This window comes from Capra hircus, chromosome 27 (genome assembly GCF_001704415.2).
Source record: "Capra hircus breed San Clemente chromosome 27, ASM170441v1, whole genome shotgun sequence".
Lineage (NCBI taxonomy): Eukaryota > Metazoa > Chordata > Mammalia > Artiodactyla > Bovidae > Capra > Capra hircus.
The window spans coordinates 38,075,146-38,096,642 of record NC_030834.1 but is presented as its reverse complement, the minus strand read 5'-3'; the positions used below and the strand labels follow the sequence as shown (position 1 = coordinate 38,096,642).

General features: G+C 38.5%; 1 protein-coding gene across 2 annotated transcripts in view; it reads right to left on the bottom strand.

Annotated features, from left to right (window-relative positions):
* GPM6A (glycoprotein M6A) overlaps positions 1-21,497 on the bottom strand; it is a 248,372-nt gene that overhangs the window by 80,928 nt on the left and 145,947 nt on the right. The gene's annotated exons all lie outside the window — the stretch shown is intronic.

Below are 21,497 nucleotides of genomic sequence, written 5' to 3'. Positions count from 1 at the left end.
AATCATTCTTCTGAAACTGTTTTAGGACAACTTTCCCCCAACTAATGGGCAGTATGAGCTATAAGAAGGAGACAGTTGCTCCAGCAGTTTATTCCCTCCACCTCCTTCTGGTCTAACTACTCTCTGGGACCTGCCATTTAACACGTGGCAGACAGGTGAAGTTTTCACAGCCTTAGCCATTTTAGTATATGTGAAAGGGTCAGATCCCATAACTACACTCCTGTTAAAAATGTCTATAGACATTTATCCAAAGTACATCTGTTTCTAACTTACTTCTCTCTTGGCCCAATACACGATTTCTTGCAAATACTATGGACATGCACAACCGATTGCATTGTGGGTGATTCTGCAGTGCTCCTGATTGAGTCACGGAGGCTAGCAATCCATCTACCCACATCACAATAATGAATTACTGTTTTCATTCATTAGCATTTTACACGACTGAGCGACTTCACTTTCACTTTTCACTTTCATGCATTGGAGAAGGAAATGGCAACCCACTCCAGTGTTCTTGCCTTGAGAATCCCAGGGACGGGGGAGCCTGGTGGGCTGCCGTCTATGGGGTCGCAGAGTCGGACACAACTGAAGCGACTTAGCAGCAGCAGCAGCAGCAGCATTTTACTTGATGACTTCTGTGTATCAGTCACTATGAGCTCAGAAGATCTGGAAAGTAGAATTAGTCATAATCCTTGACACCAACCAGATTATAGGAATACAGGAAGGTGTTGGTTAGAAGGTAAGATTAAGGAAAGCTTTTCTAGAACAGGCAAACTTTGCACCGAGCCTTGAAAGATGAGTTGGTGTTTTATAGGTGACAGAGAGTAAGAGGAGAAAAGGCTTCAGGGTGGAGCGTGTCACCATGGGAACCAAGGTTGGATGCATTAGGAATTCAAGTTATTCAGATGATTAGGGGTCTAGTATGTTCTGGAAGACATGGGAGTTGGATGCGGTGATGAAGGGATCAGTCAAAGAAAGAACAGAGTGTAGAGTTATGTTACAAGATAATGAGAAGTCACTGAAGGATGCTTTGCAAGAATTTTATGGATGGATGTGCCATGAGAGATAGAAACAAGGGTGAACATTTAAGAGATTAACGATATAGTCCGGTCAGAGATGACAAGATTTGACTTATGACCATAGCAATGGGGAAGGGAAACATGGCCATTTTAAAAGATACTGAGAAGTAAGACTCCACGAAACACTGAGACTGGCTTCATGTCGAGTTTGAAGACAAGAATCTCAAATGATTGACAATGTTTGTCTTGAGCCACTAGGCTATGGTAGAACCATTCACTGAATTTGAAAGGATAAACATTGCAAATGCATTACATAATCTTCAAACCACAGCAGAAGCATGGGGAAATGAGCAGTGTAGCCTGTCCATGGAAGAAGTGCTGTCCTCGGGGAGGGCGGGGGACGGGGGAGGGAGGTGGAAAGCTGTCAGTCTGATCAAGGCAGTCTTCACTTCTAGCCACTGGAGTGACCTGAGGCAACAAATCTACCCTCTCCAGACTCCTTTGTTGTAAATTGTTAGATCAGGATAATACACAAGAGCTACTGTCAGGTTTAAGATACGTATTACTTATTTCAGAACACCCAGCACAAGCTTGAGACATAAAGGACAAAGTGCTTAGCGAATATTTTTTACTTTCCTTTTTAAAAACTGGAAAAGCATAAGAAAACAGAAGCATTTTGCTTTCTCATCAGTAGCATTGTTCTGAAAACGAATAACAATTTGTGAGAAGTCAGTACACAGTAATACATTATATGAAAAAAGTCTTTCGAAAACGCTAGAATGAGTCAAATCTGCTAGATTTAATAGTTTAATTCCAAGCATGTGATTATTATACACATGAAATATCAAACTGGACAGCACTGTATACATGTGAATTTCTACTTAACAGCAACTGGCAAAGGCTATCAGCAAGACACTAGGGAGGATATGGCAAATTACATCTAGAAATAACCATTTTTGTAGATGTTAAAAAGAACATTGAGAATGTTCCTTTATAAACAAGGAAATGTATAAAAACAAGGTGCGTTTTTCAGTGATAGCTCCCAGGCTTGGAACAGGATGAAAATCCTGGTTTATAAAAATAAATATGAGATAATGAGCACACCTTCCTGGTGCTCCGTTGGGGCACAGCAGGCAATGCAGACTCCACACACAGGAAACATCCAGTTTGCCTCCAGCCTGTAGGAGGCAGCAGGTTTTTTACTTCGCCCTTTAAAAGCCACCAAGACATGAAGTTCTCTTTCCAGTTTCCTGTGAATTTATAAAAGGCGGTTCATCTATTCCATTTATAAGCTGATCAAAGGTAAAAAATGGTTACACTCTTTGACAGTAGGAAATGGGTTTTGTTTGTAACGTATGACACAGAACAGACAGTTATACTATAAAAATAATGTTGGCCAAAATGAAATCTCTAGGCCATCCATTCGGTCACTCATAGTACCCGTCAGATACCAGCACAGCAAGAGTGTGGTGGCTCTGCAGGCTCTTCAAGGTATGTGGGTCTCGCTGTTCAGTGTCTGAAGAAAATACCTAGTTATTTAATGCTTGTGGGGATTTCCTGGAAGTGGTTATCTGCTTCTTGACAATCATTGCCTCTAAAAAAGGAGTGATTTTGTGACTTGGATGCATGGAAGCAAACAAAATAGAAAATAAAGGAATACAACATGAGAGGAAGACAAGATAATGACTTAATCATAAGTAGGTAATTCAAGAAAACCTAGCATTAAAGATAAAAGATCAAGATGATAAGATATCAGCTCTTTTAAATAAAAAGTGTAAAACCCTCTCTGTACCCATCTTCTCCTTTTTGAAAATAGATGGACAAATAATTTTTGTTGTGAATTTTGAGGGTCTTTTATTCTTTCCTGAAAAAGACTTCAAACGTACCCTGGCAGTCTACCTATGCCACTTTAAAAGACAACTAAGTTTACTTACAGACAGATTATGAGTATAAATTGCTATTTGTTTGAACTGAAAATTTATAGACATACATGAATCTATTAACGATTGTTATCTCAGAAATGAACCTTGGGTATTGGGGAGAATAAAAATGAGACTGTTAAATTTGTCTGATATCTTTTCTGTCACTTTTGATATTTTAACATGATTGTGCATTATTTTGAAATAAAAATTTTATTATCTCTAAAATATGAAGAATTTGAATGGAGAGAGATAGCAATTCTCTCAGAAGGAAAGAATTGTATTTTTTGGAATACAACTACAAATATGCTTTATTTTATCTAAATTTAAAACACTTTTTCACTAATCAAATTGACCCATGTATATATTTTTATACCTTTTGACAGTTTCATAAGTAATTTCTAAGAGCAAATTACTGATACTGAATAACAGGTTGAGGATGCTCGACACAGTTCAGTTCAGTTCAGTCTCTCAGTCATGTCCGACTCTTTGCGACCCCATGGACTGCAGCATGCCAGGCTTCCCTGTCCATTACCAACTCCGGAAGCTTACTCAAATTCATGTCCATCGAGTCAGTGATGCCATCCAACCATCTCATCCTTTGTTGTTCCCTTCTCCTCCCGCCTTCAATCTTTCTCAGCATCAGGGTCTTTTCCAATGAGTCAGTTCTTCGCATTAGGTGGCCAAAGTATTGGAGCTTCAGCTTCAATATCAGTCCTTCCCATGAACACCCAGGACTGATCTCTTTTAGGATGGACTGGTTGGATCTCCTTGCAGTCCAAGGGACTCTCAAGAGTCTTCTCCAGCAGCACAGTTCAAAAGCATCAATTCTTTGCCGCTCAGCTTTCTTCACAGTCCAGCTCTCACATCCATATATGACTACTGGAAAAACCATAGCTTTGACTAGACGGACCTTTGTTGGCATAGTGATGTCTCTGCTTTTTAATATACTGTTTGGTTTCTCACAGCTTTTCTTCCAAGAAGCAAGCATCTTTTAATTTCATGGCAGCAGTCATCATCTGCAGTGATTTTGGAGTCCAAGAAAATAAAATGTCACTGTTTCCATTGTTTCCCTGTCCATTTGCCATGAAGTGATGGGACTGGATGCCATGATCTTAATGTTTTGAATGCTGAGTTTTAAGCCACCCTTTTCACTCTCCTCTTTCACTTTCATCAAGAGGCTCTTTAGTTCTTCTTTGTTTTCTGCCATTAGGGTGGTACCATCTGCATATCTGAGATTATTGATATTTCTCCCAGCAATCTTTATTCCAGCTTGTGCTTCATCCAGCCCAGCATTTCACATGATGTACTCTGCATATAAGTTAATAAGCAGGGTGACAATATACAGCCTTGATGGACTCCTTTCCCAATCTGTAACCAGTCTGTTGTTCCATGTCCAGTTCTAATGGTTGCTTCTTGACCTGCATACAGATTTCACAGGAGGCAGGTCAGGTGGTCTGGTATTCCCATCTCTTTTAAGAATTGCCCACAGCTTGTTGTGATCCACACTGTCAAAGGCTTTGGCATAGTCAATAAAGCAGAAGTAGATGTCTTTCTGGAACTCTCTTGCTTTTCCATGATCCAGCAGATGTTGGCAATTAGATCTCTGGTTTCTCTGCCTTTTCTAAATCCAGCTTAAACATCTGCAAATTCATGGTTCACATACTGTTGAAGCCTGGCTTGCAGAATTTGAGCATTAGTTTGCTAGCATGTGAAATGAGTGCAATTGTGCGTTAGTTTGAGCATTCTTTGGCATTGCCTTTCATTGGGACTGGAATGAAAACTGATCTTTTCCAGTCCTGTGGCCACTGCCGAGTTTTCCAAATTTGCTGGTATACTGAATGTAGCACTTTCACATAATCATCTTTTAGGATTTGAAATAGCTCAACTGGAATTGCTCAGCTCAACAGAGACATATCTATAAGATATCTGAGAAAAGCACAAACTAGTAACGGAGCATTCCTTGGGAAATTGTTCTCTCTCTCGCACTTTTTCATATTATAGAACTCTGGACTGCTTTACAAAAACATATTTAAATACTCTGAGGTTGATGAAATGTGATAAAAGTTTTAAGATTAAAGTTAAGATTCAAAGATAGATTAAAAACTAAAGGACAATTATAGAAAAAGGACATATATTCTCTATACAAATTGATCACATACAGAATATTTTTAAAATTATGGCTTCATAAGTAATGAATAATTTAGTCAATAAATGCAGATGAATAGATAGAACATGACAGAGATAGAGATATATATCAAGATACTTGCTTGGTGGTGAAAATATTAAAAAATACTACACTTAAACTGGGAGGTGCTCATCTAGGTATGCTGGGAATGTAAACTGTAATGATGGAAGATCAAAATATATATGAGCATTAAAGATATTAAAAGCTTATATTATAGCAGGGTCCTGCATTAAGACAACTTATATGCATTGTTCTTTTGTCAGTCCTTAAGTCATGTCCAAATCTTTGTGAACCTATGGACTGTAGAAGACACAGCTCAATGTCCATCCTCATCCCTGTCCTTTATATGCATAAACTCTAGCAAAAACATATTAGGAAGTATTCATCCTGTCATACTGAATTCAATGACAAAATACCTCAAGGAAAGAAGTAAACAACTATTCAACAATTCAACAAATCCCACACTGAATATGGTTAGGCACTAAAATCACAAAAATTACCTAAGGGTCCATTATTACAAACACTAACATGCTTGTAGACAGCATCAGCTCAGTAATTACGTGTTGAATGAAAGAAATAAGATTACTATTCTTGGGGGCTTCCCTGGTAGCTCAGCTCATAAAGAATCCGCCTGTAATGCAGAAGACCCCGGTTCAATTTCTGGGTCAGGATGATCCTTTGGAGAAGGGATAGGCTACCCACTCCAGTATTCTTGGGCTTCCCTGGTGGCTCAGCTGGTAAATAATCCACCTACAATGTGGGAGACCTGGGTTCGATCCCTGGGTAGGGAAGATCCCCTGCAGAAGGGAAAGGCTACCCACTCCAGTATTCTGGCCTGGAGAATTCCATGGGGTTGCAAAGAATTGGACACAATTGAGCAACTTTCACTTCATTAAGATATAAGGCCTTCAATGTATATTTCAGATAGGCATTAATTGGTAAAGCTTACAATTTTATTTTAATTCTAAGAAATCAGGAGATTTTTCGAGGGAAACCTGACAGAAAGGAGATTTTTGACAGAAGATTTCTGAGGGAAACTTGATAGAAAGAAGGAAATATCTGATAGAAAAAAAGGAGATGTTTGAGGAAAACCTAACAGAAAGATGGATATTTCTGACTTCTGACAGAAAGAAGGAGATTTCTAAGGGAAAACTGACAGAGAGAAGGAGCTTTCTGAAGGAAACTTGACAGAAAGAAAATTTCTGAGGGAAATCTGACAAAAAAGAAGGAGATTTCTGAGGGAAATCTGACAAAAAAGTAGATTTCTGAAGGAAATCTGACAGAAAGAAGGAGATTTCTGAAGGAAATTGGACAGAAAGAAGGAGATTTCTGAGGAAATCTGACAGAAAGAAGATTTCTGAAGGAAATCTGACAGAAAGAAGAAGATTTTTGAAGGAAATCTGACAAAAAGAAGATTTCTGAGGGAAACCTGACACACAGAAGAAGCAGCATTCTGATAGAAAGAAGACTTCTGATGGAAAGATTTCTGACAGAAAGCAGATTTCTGAGGAAAATCTGATAAAAAGAAGGAGAGTTCTGACAAAAAAAAAATCTTCACACTTCTATTCAATTTTTATATTTATGTTGGATCATTAAGTCAATGGTAAAGTTCAGACTTTGGATTAAATAACCTGGCAATGTATTATTCTACAATTAATAACATAGTGATAATTTTTTACATAACTACAATACTGGAACAATGTTTCCCTCTCCCAGCAGAAGTTTAAAGATAGGGATTATGTTCCTTACATTAATTTAACATTTGTGCTGTATTAACCTGGTAAATATCAGCAAGAATTTCTGCTTCATGGAGTCTAGTGTTCTCTCAGTGTGCTTTGAATTTCTCATGCATCTTAGGCTCACCAGACATCTAGTGCATTTGATCAGTTTGCTAGTTTTTAACTGATTCCATTTAATATTATTAACACTACCAAAGAAATACAGCCACAAGCATCTATAATATGTTATATATATATTATATATAACATAATATATGATATTTTGCTAATATATGATCAGTTTACCATGTTTTTATTTACTCATTCATTTACCTTTCATTCAGTCACTCAAAAATGTTTACTATATCACTATCATCCCCTTCTGTTTCATGTATTAATAGTGATGGTGTAAACTCATTATTTCTTGTGCCATTTTGCTGCTCTTTTATTATTTTTCTATTAATTATGAAATATGTTAAAACTCTCAGTGAAATCAGTACAGTACATTCATCAGACAAAAATATAACAAAGGATTCAATGTCCAAATCTAAGTATATATTTCTGGCAGATAAAATGGTAATCATACATACTGTAAAAAGCTGCTAGATTTAAAAAACAAAAGGATTCTGGGGGAAGGAACTCCAGCTGGGGAAAACAAAAAGAGATTATATGAATATCCTATAGTTGGCTAGAAATAAATACAATTGTTTCTTATTTATAAATTCTGCATAAATGGTGCAGATTGTTTTTTCTTTCCCCACAACCTCAAGAGTGTTACCTTAATTCAAATAGTAAGAACACTAGAAATAAAAGCAAAATAGATTACCACTTTGAAACAGAGCTGCCCATATACTGAAAGAGAAAGATTTACTAGTAATTACCTAGGATTGGACTAGTGGGAAGGGAAGAAGGGAGGGACCCCCTGATGGGTAGGAGGCTGCTTTCCTGCATAATGAAAAGGTGCTAAAATTAGATTGTGTTGATGCTTCCAAAATTCTGCCTATATGCAAAAACCTAATGAACTGTAATCCTTAAATGAGAGAATGTTATGATATGTGAATTACATCTCAATAAATCTGTTTAAAAATAGATGCTGCTACCAAATTTTTCCATAAACAATCCAATGCCTTACAATTTATTTTGCAGTATTTTTGAAATTTTACTTCAGAGCTGTTTCTACTTCCAAAAACATGTGCTGTAAAAAGGAATCTTTCCCCCCGGATGATCATCAGTTGACTCATACGCAACCAGTTTCCTTCCTTTGATTGCCACCAAGTATTTTTTTTCTTTTAAAGATATGCTATTTTTAATAACCAATTATTTTGACTAATATTATTATAAGTTTTAGGTTTTAAATACAGCATGAGTTACTCAATGACCTATGAAACTTAATTTCACTTTCCACTTAATGATGTGTCAAATTCTTAATATTTGCAATGTGGTTTCATTAAATGTAGTTTATCTAGTGAATAAAATCTAATGATGCAGAATAACCCCAGACTGCTTAACTATAAACTCTTTATTTAACAGTGAAACAGAATATTCTACATGTCTCAGTGATAATTTTTAGGTAATAATGTTGATTTCTTTTGGAAATAGATATTCTCAGAAAAAAAGGTAGTTTTTTCCTAAACATTCTATAAATCCAAAGAAAGTAACTCCCTTAGAATTTTTCTTCTCTGACAGAAAATTTTTAATTTAAAAAATCCTAAGATCCTGTTAATCTTAACAGAATATAATCAATATCCACATGAAGTTCTGTAGTGAGAATTATTGTTGTTTTTGTGCAGTCTCTAAGTCACATCTGGCTCTTGGTGACCCCATGGACTACAGAAGGACAGGCTCCTGCAATCTCCACTATCTCCTGGTGTTTGCTCAAATTCATGTCCATTGAGTCAGTAATGCTATCTGACCATCTCATCTTCTGTCACCCCTTTCTCTTGTTGCCTTCAATCTTTCCCAGCATCAGGGTGTTTTCCAATCAGTTGGCTCTTAGCATCAGGTGACCAGTGTGTTAAGAGTTTCAGTTTCAGCATCAGTCCTTCCAATGAATATTCAGTGTTGATTTCCTTTAGGATTGATTGACTGGTTTGATCTCCTTGCAGTCCAAGGGACTCTCAAAAGTCTACTCCAGCACCACAATTAGAAAGCATCAATTCTTTGGCACTAAATCAAACAGGAAAAGGAGTTCGTCAAGGCTGTATATTGTCACCCTGCTTATTTAACTTACATGCAGAGTATATCATGAGAAACGCTGGGCTGGAAGAAGCACAAGCTGGAATCAAGATTGCCAGGAGAAATATTAATAACCTCAGATATGTGGATGACACCACCCTTATGGCAGAAAGTGAAGAGGAACTAAAAAGCCTCTTGAAGAAAGTGAAAGAGGAGAGTCAAAAAGTTGGCTTAAAGCTAAACATTCAGAAAACTAAGATCATGGCATCTGGTCCCATCACTTCATGGAAAATAGATGGGGAAACAGTGGAAACAGTGACAGACTTCATTTTGGGGGGCTCCAAAATCACTGCAGATGGTGATTGCAGCCATGAAATTAAAAGACGCTTACTCCCTGGAAAGAAAGTCATGACCAAACTTGATAGCATATTCACAAGCAGAGACATTACTTTGCCAACAATGGTCTGTCTAGCAAAGGCTACGGTTTTTCCAGTAGTCATGTATGGATGTGAGAGTTGGACTGTGAAGAAAGCTGAGCGCCGAAGGATTGATGCTTTTGAACTGTGGTGTTGGAGAAGACTCTTGAGAGTCCCTTGGACTGCAAGGAGATCCAATCAGTCCATCCTAAAGGAGATCAGTCCTGGGTGTTCTTTGGAAGGAATGATGCTGAAGCTGAAACTCCAATACTTTGGCCACCTCATGTGAAGAGTTGACTCATTGGAAAAGACTCTGATGCTGGGAGGGATTGGGGGCAGGAGGAGAAGGGGACGACAGAGGATGAGATGGATGGATGGCATCACTGACTCGATGGACGTGAGTTTGAGTGAACTCCGGGAGTTGGTGATGGACAGGGAGGCCTGGCGTGCTGTGATTCATGGGGTCGCAAAGAGTCGGACACAACTGAGCGACTGAACTGAACTGAACTGAAACCTTCTTTATCAGACGGAATCTCCAATTACCACTTTGTATAATTTGGGAAATGCTCTTCAATAACTAGTCTATTTGATCTCATTATGACTATGGTAAAATGCATATAACCTTTAAAACATTTTAAAGTACACAATTCTACGTATTTAGCATATTCATAATGTTGTGCAACCATCACCACTGTCTAGTTCCAGAATTTTCCATGATCCCTAAAAGAACCTCTCTACCCATTAAGCAATAGCTCTCTCCTTCTTACCTCCAGGACCTGACAATGACTTATCTGCTTTCTGTCTCTATGGATTTGCCATTTATAGCACATAAATAAAAGCACACAGCGTGTGTCCTTTGTGCTTGCCTCTGTCCCTTAGTATAATGTTTTCAAGATTCATCCATAGTGTAGCATGCGTCAGTACTTCATTCCTTTGTATGGCTGCATAGTATTCCACTGTGTGTATCTATCATATTTTGTCCATTCAACAGCCTATGGCATTTGGATAGTTTCTACCTTTTGGCTACTATTTGAGCAGTTCATTTTGTTTGCTTTTATAGAATATATAAATACCATGTGATATATTTATTCTCAAATACAAATTAAGAAAACATGAATATAAAATGTAGGGAAACATATTTTTTCTCTAAAGAAGAAAAACTTCTGTCCATTAATGACCTCAGCCATCACATATCAAACGGAACATGGGCACTTTCAATGAAGGATGAAACCTGCTGAATTTTAAGGATATAATAAAATGCTGAGACTGATAGCCAAGAACCCGCTTTTTATCACCTGGATATCTTGTATACATCTTGTACACATATACATGGCTGAATTATTTCATCTCCACATTAAATTTTCTTTGGCCGTCTTCATGTCTATGAAATGGCAACTCCCCTCAGCTAGTGACACAGCCCGAAGCCTGGTGGCCCTCCTTAGCACACTCTTCTCTTATGACCCTTGTAAATTCCACCTCCAAATCCTGTATATTTGGAGAACAAAATGGCTTGAACTCTTCCACTTTTCTTTGTTTCCACTGCCATTAACTAGAATTAGTCACCACGTTACTTGCCATCTGGGCTGTTCCCTCTTGCCTTGACTATCTCAAATTTATTCTTAACCAAAAAGATCGGAGGGATGCTCCTAAGAATTTAACTAAATTTCATCACTCCTCTGCTTTGAACTCTAGAAACTCTCTGTTACCCCTAAAATAAAACCTGATCTTTAGTACAAACTATTCATCTCTAGAGCTTGGATTCTGATAAACTGATCTAATAGCACTCTCCCTGTTCCTTATTACACCCCGTCAACATCAGGCTTTTGTCAGCACCTCCTGCACCACACTGTTCTATGACTTTGCCTAACGCTGTTTTAATTCTCCCGGCATCACCAAATCTCACTCCTCACCTAACAACTTCCTAATCACCTTTTAGCCTCTACTCAGATGTCATGTTCTCCAAACCACCTTCCAACATCCCAGTCAAAATTAGAGTGCCTTGATGTTTTTCCTTTGAAATAAACTCAGTATTTTTTCCTAGTGTCTAATATGTTTTATTTTTTTATTGTACATTTATCTGGCTGTTTGTTTAATTTCTTATTCCCACAGTAGGCTGTAAAGTTATTGGGGCTTTATATAGTAAGAAAAAATATCTCTCTTTTAAGTAAAATAATCATGTCAGCTAAGTACATATTCTTTGGTTTCTAAAATAGGCCATTTATTTAAGATTTTCAAAAATGTTAGAAAGTAGTGCTTTTACCCCCTTTTTCATAGATTTATAGATGAAGAAAATAAAATCCTTGCCAAGGTAAGGATTCTGAAGCGCAGCAGGTCGAACTTTGTTTAAAAAAAAATTGCTCATTAAAATAAGTCTCTATTTGGAAAAAATAATCAGAAGGGATTCAACTCAGATTACATGAGTGACTTCAATTAAAGCAAATCCAATTTACACTAACCAGTGGACTTTTGGTCACTTCATTTTTCCTCCCCCGCCCCCCACTCAGTTGTATTTGATTGTCTTTAGTATATCAATTGATAAGTTTAATAGAGTTAAATTCATCAGGTACATCTATTGTTGACACAGTTCTCATCTCACATTATGATTTCCAAAGGAGCGTTAGAATATCAGTGTGTCCACTCACTCTTTACCTCTGAGTCTGCCCTTCCAATCACAAAATTTCTCTGCAGTTAATGGACCAAACTAGTTGGCTTTCAGCCATTACCTTTCAGGGAATGAAGAGAAGAAGCAGTCAGAGGGAAAGATGCTGTTCTCCTTTCTTTTCATAATGAATGAGTATAACACAGTTTCTTGAAATGAAATCTATCAGAACTGTTTAAATATTCTGCAGGCATATCAGTTCTCCTGAAGACATATATCATTCTTCTGAAAGAAGTCAGAGAATTTATAGACATGATCAAGAGCTACAGATGGAACAGGTTTTTGAAAGCCAAGATTCATAATCTGCCCCTCTTTTGGCAGCAGAAGGCTACATATGTTGTGTCGAGGTAACACTCCTGTAGGGGGCAGGAAGAGGACTTCTCTGTACTTGAAGATGTCTTGCAATCCAGCCAAAGAAAATGTGTGTTCACTATGTACAGCAAACCTTTGCCCAAACCTTAAACCCCTGACTGTGCTGCTTCACAATGAGGATCTGAAAAGATCCTTTATCCAATTCACTGTCTGGTCTCACAAACCAGAAGAAAAGCATAGTTTTAAAAAATACACTTTCTCCGAATATTTTTCACATTTGTTCATTTCTTTTTTAATAGGAGATTTTTCATATTGTGCACTCTCAAATAAAATATGGGGCTACAGCCGTGGCTTCAGCCATTGAATGACACACTTGAGGAGCTTGTAATCTTCTGTTCTGTTCATGGCACAGCCTAGCTTGAAAGTTTGAGTATGCTGAGGTATATACATACATCAGACATAGGCTTGGCACCCATGAATTTAGATGTGTGATATTGATATAGAGTGAATGGTTCACTCTAGAACATCCAAAGGGCTCCAAGTTTCTACCACTGAGAGAAAATATAGACACACAGATGATGTCTAAGATGTCATACACTACAGATACAGAAAAATTGAGGCATCTGCTTTGAGATTCGAGTGGATATCACAGTTTTCAAAAGTTTAAGATTACAACACTTAGTTTGGCATTTTCCAAAATGAATGCTATTTTTATATTCACCCTTACCACTGAGATAAAAATACAACTAAATAGGCACTTCCATTATAAACAACAGCATGCTTCATGTTTATCTCGAAACAGAAAATCTGTAGTTTAATTATCATCTGATTTTGAATTACTGCTTGATTACAACATAATGGTGCTCAACTTGACAAGTATAATTCTAAGAAAAAGCTTTTACCTGATTAAGAAATGACATGAAATGCTTTGAAGTGCTTTTTAAAAATGATGCTATTTTTAGATTGAATGTTGTATGAAAGAGTAAAAGTATTCTATAAAGGAAGTATCATAGCAACTTTGTGTCACTGATTAAATACATTGTGACTTCTAGATTTCTTCTCCTGGAAGAAGACATAAATTCTATAGATGTATTAGATGTCATATATTGCAAATACAGGAAAAAGAGGCAGTCTGTTGGGGAGATTCAAGTGGCAACTCCATTTCTTGGTGATTTAGGAGTAACCAGAACAAACAGGACAGGAAAGAAACAAAAAACTTTAGTTTTATACAGTGACTAAACTCAAAGAAGATGAGGAAGATACAGTGAAAGTAATTCAAAATAAAAAAAAAAAGGGAAAAATGATCCATTGCCTACAGACTTGATTTGTGACCCATTAAAAGTAGTTTGTGGATATTTACTTATTATTATATAATATACTCTATTTTACATTTATTACAAAAGTTGAATTTAAATATGTGGGCATCATTTATCATCTTGACTATAAATATTTTAGAAGTAAAAATCGACATTTGTATGTAACGCAAAAGAAGAAACTAAGGTGCTATTTGAAAGGTAGTTTTTGGAAATATTCACTATATTTCTAAATAATAGAAAGTTAATTAAAAGGTAGTTTCCTAACTGGGATTGTGTATGATCTTATTTTAAAAAATCTTGGGGCTAAATCTGGACTTTCCAATGAAAGTGTTCAAATGAGTAATGGTGTGAATTTGGATAAACCACATCATCTTTCTAAGATTCATCTAAAAAAAATGGGATATGGACACCAAGGTGGCCGAGAGGGACTTGGGAGATTGGGGCTGACACATACACACTATGGATAAAACAGATAACCAATGAGAACCTACTGTCCAGCACAGAGGGCTCTACCCGACACTCCATGGTGACTTAAATGGGAAGGAAATCCAAACGGGGGGGTATTTGTATATGTGTGGCTGATTCAGTGTGCCGTAGAGCAGAAACTGACACAGCAGTGTAAAGCAACTATACCCCAGTAAAAAATAAAGAAATAAAAACCTTTAAAAATGGGATAATTTTCCTTACCTTATAGAGTTAAATGAGATGATACATAAAAACTCTTCTTGTAGTATTTATTTCAATTAAACATAAAGGGCAGCCTGGGTTTGAAGTTGACACGGAGCATAAGGGGCATAAAAGACAAAGGTGAGTTCACGGATACAGATGGATGGAAACTTCTCCCCAGCACCTCTCTTAGCCTCCTGAGGGTTCACTCCACCGTTGGCGATTCACCCAGCCCAGAGTGAAAGCTCAGCCAGGTCTGGGAAGCCCAGGGCGGCATGGTGGCTAGCGTTTAGACCAAAAGATATAAGAGGGGTCAGGGTAGCATTTGAGGGTATGTCATTTACTAAATAAATTCTATATGCCCTTATCTTATTTCACATTTGATCATTGGACCTAAAAAGGACAGGCCATGGATCACATACTCAAGAGTCAGTGCTGAACTTCCTGCTAATTGTTTCATTTTGTGATATTTTATATCTTTAGTTTTCCTTCCAGTGTAAAATTAATGTCCAGGAAAAAAGTCAAATTTATACATTAAAAATTAAGAAAAATCTTATACAGTCTCCACAGGTTAGCCATCTCGGCAAAAGGCTGAATTTAACTTCTAAGCCACAACCTGCGAGAAGCCTCAAGCAGAAGAATGGTATGGTAAATGTTATAAGATTTTAACACCTTTGGCCTATAACCTTACTCTGAGGTACTGTGAACAAGAAAGATCTTTCTCATAGTCCTGCAGCTGCCAGTCTTGCCAGCCTTTAATCTCTTAGCTCTTAATCTCATCTCTCTGCATCTCTCCAGCGTGACATTTCCAAAATGCTAACTCTCCCATATCACTTACGGTATTAAGGCATTTTCTAAGAGGTTTTCCACACCTTGAAATGAATTTCAAGCATCTCAGAATGGCTTATAACCTCCATTCTGACAAGGCACTTGCTTAACTGTCCAGCCTCATCTCTCAAACTTGCTTCTTTGCACCTGATACTCTCATAATACTGAGTTACTTTAAATTATCTTTCTTCAGGATTTTATGTGTGCTATATTGGTGCTGGGAAAACTCTTCCCTTCAACATTTTCCTCTGCAGGTCCTGACTCTGAATACTGAGTTTTGGCACCCCTCCAAGTCCTGGTCCTTCCCACCCCTCTGAGAGCTCACACCATACTCCCCATTGCTGTATCTTTAATACCGCTCTTCCTATTGGTTCCTTAGTCATCCTCTCCAGACCTGCTCAAGCATGACCTGTATAGACTGTTTTTAATCTCTGCACAAGGATCACCCCTCCTCTTATGCTTCTGTTCAGTACACATGCATTTATCTTCCCAGGTTAACCACAAGAGGAAAAGCAAGGATATTTGACTCATGAACATCTCCACACACCTTCCTGGGGCTGTAGACACGACTCCCTTCACATGTGATCAGCATATCTGTCCATCACAACCTATTATAAGTTACTCCAAGTAGGACACTGCTCCTGCACTGTTCCTCAGTAAATGCCAGGTTTTAACTGGGGAGAGAGGGATGAATGCTGAGCAAAAACCACTTTGAAAGAGGCTTTGGTGGAAATCAAATCCCCAGGAAAGGTTAAAGCACTGGGGGTTACAAAGGATGAAGAACAAGAGCGCTGCGTGCTTGCAACTGTGTATCCGGGATACAGTGGTCTTTTGCATCCTGTCACCAGCTTCCCTGGAAGCTAGGTGGTAAAGAATCTGCTGGCCAGTGTAGGAGATGCGGGTGCGATTCCTCCATTGGGAAGATCCCCTGGAGAAGGAAATGGCAATCACTCCAGTATTCTTTCCATACTGTTCATGGGGTTCTCAAGGCAAGAATACTGAAGTGGTTTGCCATTCCCTTCTCCAGATGACCATTATATCTACTACTGTGGGAAAGAATCCCTTCAAAGAAATGGAGTAGCCATTAGAGTCAACAAAACAGTCCAAAATGCAGTACTTGAATGCAGTCTCAAAAACAACAGAATGATCTCTGTTCGTTTGCAAGGCAAACCATGCAATATCACAGTAAACCAAGTCTATGCTCCGACCAGTAATGCTGAAGAAGCTGAAGTTGAAGACCTACAACACCTTCTAGAACTAACACCCAAAAAGATGTCCTTTTCATTATAGAAGACTGGAATGCAAAAACAGGAAGTTAAGAAATACCTGGAGTAACAAGCAAATTTGGCCTTGGAGTATAGAATAAAGCAGAGCAAAGGCTAACAGAGTTTTGTCACAAGAACACATTGGTCATGGAAAACACCCTCTTCCAACAACACAAGAGAAGACTCTACACATGGACATCACCAGATGCTCAATACCGAAATCAGATTGATTATATTCTTTGCACCCAAAGATGGAGAAGTTCTATACAGTCAGCAAAAACAAGACCGGTAGCTGACTGTGGCTCAGATCATGAACTCCCTATTGCCAAATTCAGACTTAAATTAAAGAAAGTAGGGAAAACCACTAGACCATTCAGGTATGACCTAAATCAAATCCCTTATGATTATACAGTAGAAGTGACAAATAGATTCAAGGGATTAGATCTGATAGACAGAGTGCCTGATGAACTACGGACGGAGGTTCCTGACATTGTATAGGAGGCAGTGATCAAGACCATCCCCAAGAAAAAGAAATGCAAAAAGGCAAAATGGTTGTCTGAGGAGGCCTTGCAAATAGCTGTGAAAGAAGAGAAGTGAAAGGCAAAGAAGAAAAGGAAAGATATATCCATTTGAATGCAGAGTTCCAAAGAATAGCAAGGAGAGATAAGGAAGCCTTTCTCAGTGATCAGTGCAAAGGCATAGAGGAAAACAATAGAATGGGAAAGACTAAAGATCTCTTCAAGAAAATTAGAGACACCAAGGGAACATTTCATGCAAAGATGGGCACAATAAAGGACAGAAATGGTATGGACCTAACAGAAGCAGAAGATATTAAGAAAAGATGGCAAGAATACACAGAAGAACTATACAAAAAAGATCTTCATGACCCAGATAATCATGATGGTGAGATTACTCACCTAGAGACAGACATCCCATAGCGAGAAGTTGAGTGGGCCTTAGGAAGCATCACTATGAACAAAGCTAGTGGAAGTGATGGAATTCCAGTTGAGCTATTTCAAATCCTCAAAGATGATGCTGTGAAAGTGCCGCACTATATGCCAGCAAATTTGGAAAAGTCAGCAGAGACCACAGGACTGGAAAAGGTCAGTTTTCATTCCAATCCAAAGAATGCTCAAACTATTGCACAGTTGCACTCATTTCACACGCTATTAAAGTAATGCTCAAAATTCTCCAGGCCAGGCTTCAACCGGAGAAGGCAACAGCACCCCAGTCCAGTACTCTTGCCTGGAAAATCTCATAGACAGAGGAGCCTGGTAGGCTGCAGTCCATGGGGTTGCGAAGAGTCGGACACGACTGACCAACTTAACTTTCACTTTTCACTTTCATGCATTGGAGAAGGAAATGGCAACCCATTCCAGTGTTCTTGCCTGGAGAATCCCAGGGACGGGGGAGCCTGGTGGGCTGCTGTCTATGGGGTCACCCAGAGTCAGACACGACTGAAACGACGTAGCAGCAGCAGCAGCAGGAGCAGCCTTCAATAGTATGTGAACCATGAACTTCCAGATGTTCAAGCTGGTTTTAGAAAAGGCAGAGGAACCAAAGATGAAATTGCCAACTTCTGGTGGATCATCAAAAAAGCAAGAGAGTTCCAGAAAAACATCTACTTCTGCTTTATTTATGCCAAAGCCTTTGCCTGCATGGATCACAATAAACTGTGGAAAATTCTTAAGGAGATGGGCATACCAGACCACCTGACCTGCCTCTTGAGAAATCTGTATGCAGGTCAAGAAGCAACAGTTAGAACCGGACATGGAACAACAGACTGGTTCCAAATCAGGAAAGGAGTACGTCAAAGCTGTATATTGTCACCCTGCTTATTTAACTTATATGCAGAGTACATCATGAGAAACACTGGGCTGAATGAAGCACAAGCTGGAATCAAGATTGCTGGGAGAAATATCAATAACCTCAGATACTCAGATGACACCATCCTTAAGGCAGAAAGCAAAGAAGAACTAAAGAGCCTCTTGATTAAAGTGAAAGAGAAGAGTGAAAAATTGTCTTAAAATTCGACATTCAGAAAACTAAGATCATGGCATCCAGTTGCATCACTTCATGGCAAATAGATGGGGAAACAATGGAAACAGTGTCAGGCTTTTTTTCGGGGGGGCTCCAAAATCAGGGCAGATGGTGACTGCAGCCATGAAATTAAAAGACACTTGCCTCTTGGAAGAAAAGCTATGACCAACCTAGACAGCATATTAAAAAGCAGAGACATTACTTTGACAACAAAAGTCCATCGAGTCAAAGCTATGGTTTTTCCAGTGGTCATGTATGGATGTGAGAGTTGGACTGTGAAGAAGGCTGAGCACTGAAGAATTGATGCTTTTGAACTGTGGTGTTGGAGAAGACTCTTGAGAGTCCCTTGGACTGCAAGGAGATCCAACCAGTCCATCCTAAAGGAAATCAGTCCTGAATATTCATTGGAAGGACAGATGCTGAAGCTGAAGCTCCAATACTTTGGCCACCTGATACAAAGAACTGACTCACTGGGAAAGACCCTGATGCTGGGAAAGATTGAAGGTGGGAGAAGGGGCTGACACAAGATGAGATGGTTGGATGGCATCACCGACTCAATGGATGTGAGTTTGAGCCATCTATGGGAGGTGGTGAAGGACAGAGAAGCCTGGTGTGCTGCCGTCCGTGGGGTCGCAAAAAGTTGGACACAACTGAACTGAACTAAACCAGTCTTCTTGCCTGGAAAATCCCAGGAAAGAGGAGCCTGGCAGTCTACCATCCATGGCAGGCTACAGTCCATGGCACGCTATAGTCCATGGGGTCACAAAGAGTCGGACATGAGTTAGTGACTGAACAACAATCCTGTCACCAGTGTCTCACCCAGAAATGAGACAAGGAGGTTACAGAAGAAGAAACTTCTGCTGACCCAAATCCAAATCGCCCCTGTTTAGATGGGCTAACTTTCCTTCCTATCATTGGGCTAAGGTTAAGCACAGCACAATATTCCTAACTGGCTTCTCTCCACTCCCTCTGGGGGAAAGAGGAAAAAAGCAAAAGAAAAGTAGAAATAAAGGGAAGGGAAATAGTACAGCACAGATTGCAGTCTCACATTTTCCTGGGGTTAGAATCCATCTTCCTTTCCTACTGTTATATACTGAAAAAGAAAGAGATAAAGAGATTCATCATTTAGGAGAAAACACAATTATCTAGTATTTCAAAATCAAATGGAAGCAGGGAAAGTCCAATTACTCTAAAATAATGTGCTTACAGATGGAGGCATCTTGAATTTCCTCTGAACCCCACTGATCAGTAAGTCATCCTAGGTCTTGACCAGGTCACTGGAATAAATCAGCATACTAAAAGCTTTTTTATATGGTTATTTAATCAACTGATGCCCTTCTGTTTGTACATCTTCATTCGAAGCCCCTCGTCCTTTTGGTGGAGATTCCACACATCCCTATAGACATTCTCTATCAGCTCATATAAGCAAGTATTTACCAGCCATCTCACACACTGAAAAACATTTGAATGGGTTTTCAAGAGATCAGTTTTCTACATTCAAGCCTTATTAATCACTACCATCATTGCGTCATGTCATGGGATAAGATCAGCATATGCCTTTCAGGATTAGTGGGAAAAAATATCTTTGTTCTTATATACTCAAGGCTTTAAAAAGAACAAAAGCCTTGCATTGAAATTAGTATCAGACTCAATGTTACATCTTCACAATAAATATAGAAAATAGGAGACCCTATTTGGCATAGACTGATAGCCAATTAGAAAAGAAACAAAATCTTAACGTTCAAAAAATTTTTTTTAATATTTTTATCTGATAATAAAGAGGACAACTCTCAAGGTAAAGATTGATTTTGTATTTATCAAATTGTCTTTTCAAATAATAGTAATACTAATCCTAAGTAAAACTAATTTGATATAAAAGATTATGTGTAGATTATAACACTTGTGGGAAAAATGAATAGAATTGTATCATAATGGAATTGTATTAGGATTCCATTGTATTCTGGACTCCATATGAAAGAACTGAAACCACAATTTTATGTTAATGAATTGAAGGGAAGGAAACTCTGATTGGCTATCACTGTGCACTGTTGGGCAAAAGTGTCTATACCTCAGATTCCTGCAGTTTCCATAGAAACAGGACAGTGGCTAGTGTAAGAGCAATAGTTATCTCTAGACAAAAGACTTGCTTGAGCTTTCATTTCAGTGCATCAGAATCTTAAGAAAAGAAGCCTTTATCTTTAAAAATAGAAAGGAAAATTTTATTATGCTAAATGTCAAAATTCAAATGACATTTCATAAATATCTTTAAAAATAAATCCTGGAATAAACAAAATTCCCTTAACTGGAATAAACAAAATTCCCTTAATTTTTTCTTTGATCCCTATCAAAATAACGAAACCCAGCTCTATCAAGTTTGTTGCCAACATAGCTTGAAGTTTATGAGCAAAATTGAAAATCCCAGTTGTCTAATGTCTATCAAGGATAACCAAGGTCTGTAGACAGAGTTCTATCAATACCACTGTTTTTAATTTAGATATTTGCTTAATAAAGTATGACCCCATTAGTGTATATGAGGGCTTCCCTGGTGGGTCTGACAGTAAAGAGTCTGCCTGTACTGCAGGAATGGAGAAGGACATGGCAGCCACTCCAGTGTTCTTGCCTGGAGAATCCCAGGGACAGAGGAGCCTGGTGGGCTTTCGTCTATGGGGTCGCACAGAGTCGGACACGACTGAAGCGACTTAGCAGCAGCAGTACTGCAGGAGACCTGAGCTCAGTCCCTGGGTTGGAAAGATCCCCTGGAGAAAGGAATGGCTAGCCACTTCAGTAGTCTTGCCTAGAGAATTTCATGGACAGAGGAGCTTGGCCATCTACAGTCCACAGGGTCGCAAGGAGTTGAGATTCAGACATGACTGAGTAACTAACAAGTGTGTATGAAGACATGGGAGGAAGAAATTTGCATTTGTTTATCTCTTCTGCTTTACCAAAGTCCCTGAAAAGGTCAGCAAATAACCACTAGGT